General features: G+C 40.5%; 1 non-coding gene across 1 annotated transcript; it reads left to right on the top strand.

Annotated features, from left to right (window-relative positions):
- The first annotated feature begins 4,479 nt into the window (after positions 1 to 4,479).
- Positions 4,480 to 4,551, top strand: TRNAG-UCC (transfer RNA glycine (anticodon UCC)). Its single transcript has one exon. It is a non-coding gene; the product is annotated as a tRNA-Gly (tRNA).
- Positions 4,552 to 5,676: the final 1,125 nt, after the last annotated feature.

Genomic DNA, 5,676 nt, shown 5'->3' on the forward strand with positions numbered 1-5,676 from the left:
AATATTCATGTATAACATTTTAGACATCTTGATTAATTGATGTTGAATCTTTAAAAAGTTTCATATGTGTGTGTGTTTCTGTAGGATAGGAAAATATTCTCAGAGTATATATCTCTTTTGATTTCTTTTTCTAATAAGCCATATATAATCCTTTAAAGTCAAAATAAGTAGAAGTTTGGGTGCTTATAAGGGCTAGGATATGTTGATACCGTGGGTTTCCCAGGTGGCACTAGTGGTAAAGAACCCACTTGCCAATCCAGGAGCTGTAAGAGACTCAGGTTTGATCCCTAGATTGGGAAGATCCCCAGGAGGAGGGCATGGCAACTCACTCCAGTGCTTTTGCCTGGAGAATCCCATGGACAGAAGAGCCTCATGGGCTACCGTCCATAAGGTCACAAAGAGTCAGACATGACTGAAGCAACCTAGCATAGCACAGCATGGGTATTGATCCAGCAATCTAAACTAAGTACCTGTGCAGAATGAGAACTGTTCATGAATTTCAGTGCATAAAACTGGGGTAGGCATTTGGAGAGTCATAAAAGGGATAAAAAGAAAACCAAAGTGAAGCAGTCAGTCTAGTTTAGACTTTGGTCTAAAAATTTTAGAGGAAATGGAGCAGGTAGCCTATTGGCTCAGCAGAATTAATCAGAGCAAGAACTAAGAAGAAGAATATATTGCTTTTGAAAAGAGAAATACAGAAAAGGCTTTTTAGTTGTGTTAGCCAGAGTTCTTCAGAGAAACAGAGCAATAGGAATTTATGTGTGTGTATGTGTTTATGTGTGTGTGTGTGTGTGTGTGTGTGTGTGTGTGTGTGTGGATAGAGACAGAGAGATGTATTATAAGAAATCAGATCACATGATTATGGAGGCTGTCAAGTCCTAAGACCTGCAGGTTGACTTGGCAAGCTAGAAATCTAGGAGAGCAGATGGTATAGTTCCATCTCGAAGGCCAGCAGACTTTACCCAGAAAAAGCTGATGTTTCAGTTCAAGTCTTAAAGTGAGAATAAAGCCACTTTGAAGATTATCAGGCAGGAAGGAATCTCCATGTTCAGGGAAGGGTTGGCCAGGCTTTCAACTAATTAGGTGTGGCATATCCATATGATGAATATCAGTCTGCTTTCCTCCATCTACTGATTTCAATGTTTCTGATTTTAATGCTTCTTCTAGAAACCAGTCATAATGTTTGCCTAAACATCTGAGCACCCTGTGGTCCAGTCAAGTTGACCCAGAAATTTAACCATCACGTTATAGAAACATAAAGTCAGTGAATTCACAAATCACATGTCTCTGACACCTTGAGGAAATTAGACAAAATGACCACAAAAGTCACTGAGCTTTGGACACAGTTGGGCTGGATCAAATGGATGAGAAGGTTCATGGCAGCAGAACTGAACAGGCAGAAGTCCCAGTTGTTCAGGGGATGAAGTTCTCTCCCCATCCAGATCTTATGATGAGAAAAAGAGGAAACTCACACTCACAAAGGAAGCAAAGCGTAATTACAGGGAGTCATTTATGGTCTGGCAGCCAATTCCATCCTGGGAGAAGGGACTTGAAGAAGTTTGAGAAATGTCCTTGCATGCTCAGTTGCTTTAGTCGTGTCTGACTCTTTGAGACCCCATGGACTTTAGCCCACCAGGCTCCTCTGTCTATGGAATTTTCCTGGCAAGAATACTGGAGTGGGTTGTCATGCCCTCCTCCAATGGATCTTCCCAATCCAGGGATTGAACCAGCCTCTTCTGCATCTCCTGCATTGCAGACAAATTCTTTACTGCTGAGCCACCTAAGAAATGTACAGATTAACTTAAGAAACATGAGTATTCACATAACATCTAAATGTAGTTTGTCATACTAAGTTTGTTCAAATCCTTGTATTGAATAGATAACAGATTATGTGGTTTCATGCCTGTACATTTCACCTATTGTACATGTCAGCCTGTGAGGAACTTTGGAGCTGGGAGAATACTGAAGATTACTGCCCCCAGATCTGTATAACCTGTTTGAAGGGTCAGAAATGCTGTAGTAGTTGGCGACTTAGACTAGTTCTATTGCCCTTGCCGAACTAGTGGTTGGACCCAAAGAGGTCAGGAAGCAGGAATGGAACTGGGAGTCAGCTTTGGCAAGGATGACTGTTGGAAACCAAATGGAACAAACAGAATGGAATAGTTTGTTCTGAGAAGAGACTAGGAGGAAGTCTTGGAAGAGTGTCCTCAGTTTCAAACCATGTGTGCATTTTTCATGTGCCTTAAGACCAGCAACTATGTGTTTGGTCTGTTGTTGTTATGTTTTGAGATCTCATAAAGCCCCAGAGAAGTTGTAATGTCTTTGATGCCAGTGCCGTTCACTCATTCCTGTATCTCTGCCTTCCACATGCCCTTCTTTCTGACAACTGCTGACATACAGTCACAGTGTTCACTTTGTAGCTGCTCAGTTCATGTTTGTTGATCATTTGTTTTATAATAAAAAAAAAATCTTAGCTGACCTTTGGTTAATCAACTCTGTAAATTATGCATATGGATGCCCATGTCATACTGAAGTCCTGGCTGGAAAGCCTGTGTGTTTGTACTACTTGAGTTGAATCTTTACCAAGAATCACTTGTGTTATTTCTAAATCTATTTATTCCAGTTAACATTGTCATTACACTTATATTTTTACGTATGCTCATTCAGATGATATATGAGTGTGAATGATGAAGTGTTGATGCTTGTATGAAAACGATATTGAATGCTTAGGATAGAGTTGATGAAAAAGAAAGAAAAAGAAAATCTGCTGAAAGATGCATAGGCAGAAAATTACAAAAAAAGTGAGAGAAAATGAAAAAATCTAGAAATATTCTATATCACATTGCTTAGCAACTGTCTTAAGTTCCAGTTCACTTTGAAGAAATTTAAGTTGAGACCCACATATGAGATAGTTTATGTGTGGAAGACTGTGCAGAACTTTTCATTAAAAATAATGGGTGAATGGATGTACATCTTATACTGTACATTAAAATAATGTGCTTAAGGTAGTTATAGGTTTTTTATTCCCATTTTAATCAAATGATTGGCTAAATATCTATAGTAATATTGTTGGCTATGGGATAAGTACTGTGGTCAATTTTCTTAGTATCAAAAAAAAAATTCAGCATTATTTATCCCATTCCTCATGTTCTAACAGTACTTAGCCTTCTGGTTGTTAAATATAAGTGAAACATTACATTCCTAGAAAAAAATTCTATCCAATTATAGGAGATAATATGTTTACATATGGGTTGCAGTGACTAGGAAAGCCATTAGAAGGAGGTGGGATTTGAGTTGGAATGAGGAGAAATAAGAGAGCAGTGATGAAACATGGGGGAATGGAGGCCAAGTCTGTTCATTGGAAGATTAAGGGATAAGAAAACCAAGAGGCTGTGACTGGGAAAGCAGCTCTGAGCTACCTACCAGCTCCAAGGAGTCTTACTGAGGAAAAAAAGTGATTCATCTGAAGCTGGTGTCAGCTTCTGATACCACGCTCAAGTATTTATGGCTTCTTTGTGTGGAGTTATTAAATGATTCTGAACAGCACTAATAGCAAAGAGAGATACCATAATTAAAGCCATATTTTATGTGAAATCCATTCATTAGATAGAAGGGGCAGAAAGTTGAAAGATGAGGCAACCATTAGGAAGATTATTGTAAACAAATCTTTGAATTATTTGAACCCAACTCTCTAACTCTTCATAATTACTTGCTAATATAAAAGAATATTAACATTTTGTCCTAATTTGAATGATAACTATCCTTTTACTGTTATTCTTTGCAGTTGCTCTGAATTTCTTAGCCTCTTCAGTTCAGTTCAGTTCCGTTCAGTTGCTCAGTCGTGTCCGACTCTTTGAGACCCCATGAATCTCAGCAAGCCAGGCCTCCCTGTCCATCATCAACTCCCAGAGTTCACTCAAACTCATGTCCACCAAGTCAGTGATGCAATCCAGCCATCTCATCCTCTGTTGTCCCCTTCTCCTCCTGCCCCCAATCCCTCCTAGCATCAATCATCAGTTCTTCCAATGAACACCCAGGACTAATCTCCTTTAGGATGGACTGGTTGGATCTCCTTGCAGTCCAAAGGACTCTCAAGAGTCTTCTCTAACACCACAGTTCAAAAACATCAATTCTTCAGCACTCAGCTTTCTTCACAGTCCAACTCTCACATCCATATATGACCACTGGAAAAACCATAGCCTTGACTAGACGGACCTTTGTTGGCAAAGTAATGTCTCTGCTTTTGAATATGCTATCTAGGTTGGTCATAACTTTCCTTCCAAGGAGTAAACGTCTTTTAATTTCATGGCTGCAATCATCATCTGCAGTTATTTTGGAGCCCCCCCAAAATAAAGTCTGGTACTGTTTCCACTGTTTCCCCATCTAGTTCCCATGAAGTGATGGGACCAGATGCCATGATCTTCGTTTTCTGAATGTTGAGCTTTAAGCCAACTTTTTCACTCTCCTCTTTCCCTTTCAGCATTGGTGGTATAGTGGTGAGCATAGCTGCCTTCCAAGCAGTTGACCCGGGTTCAATTCCCGGCCAATGCAGTGGGCCGACCTTGGGGCTTCCCTGGTGGCTTAGAGGGTAAAGCATCTGCCTGCATTGCAGGAGACTTGGGTTCAATTCCTGGGTCAGGAAGATCCCCTGGAAAAGGAAATGACAACCCACTCCAGTACTCTTGCGTGGAAAATCCCATGGACAGAGAAGCCTGGTAGATCGCAGAGTCAGACACGACTGAGCGATTTCACTTTACTTTTCACTTTCATCATTAGGCTTTTTAGTTCCTCTTTATTTTCTGCCATAAGGGTGATAGCATCTGAATATCTGAAGTTATTGATATTTCTCCCAGAAAACTTGATTCCAGTTTGTGCTTCTTCCAGCCCAGGGTTTCTCACGATGTACTCTGCATATAAGTTAAATAAGCAGGGTGACAATATACAGCCTCGACGTACTCCTTTTCCTATTTGGAATCAGTCTGTTGTTCCATGTCCAGTTCTAACTGTTGCTTCCTGACCTGCATAGAGGTTTCTCAAGAGGGAGGTCACGTGGTCTGGTATTCCCATCTCTTTCAGAATTTTCCACAGTTTATCGTGATCCACACAGTCAAAGACGTTGGCATAGTCAATAAAGCAGAAATAGATGTTTTCCTGGAACTCTCTTGCTTTTTTGATGATCCAGTGGATGTTGGCAATTTGATCTCTGGTTCCTCTGCCTTTTCTAAAACCAGCTTCAACATCTGGAAGTTTATGGTTCACATACTGCTTAAGCCTGGCTTGGAGAATTTTGAACATTAATTTGCTAGCATGTGAGATGAGTGCAATTGTGCAGTAGTTTGAGCATTCTTTGGCATTGCCTTTCTTTGGGATTGGAATGAAAACTGACCTTTTCCAGTCCTGTGGCCAAGGCTGAGTTTTCCAAATTTGCTGGCATATTGAGTGCGGCACTTTCACAGCACCATCATTCAGGATTTGAAATAGCTCCACTGGAATTCCATCACCTGCACTAGCTTTGTTCATAGTGATGCTTTCTAAGGCCCACTTGACTTCACATTCCAGGATGTCTGGCTCTAGGTGAGTCATCACACCATCGTGATTATCTGGGTCGTGAAGATCTTTTTTGTACAGTTCTTCTGTGTATTCTTGCCACCTCTTCTTAATATCTTCTGCTTCTGT

Source organism: Bos taurus, chromosome 6, assembly GCF_002263795.3.
Source record: "Bos taurus isolate L1 Dominette 01449 registration number 42190680 breed Hereford chromosome 6, ARS-UCD2.0, whole genome shotgun sequence".
Classification (NCBI taxonomy): Eukaryota; Metazoa; Chordata; class Mammalia; order Artiodactyla; family Bovidae; genus Bos; species Bos taurus.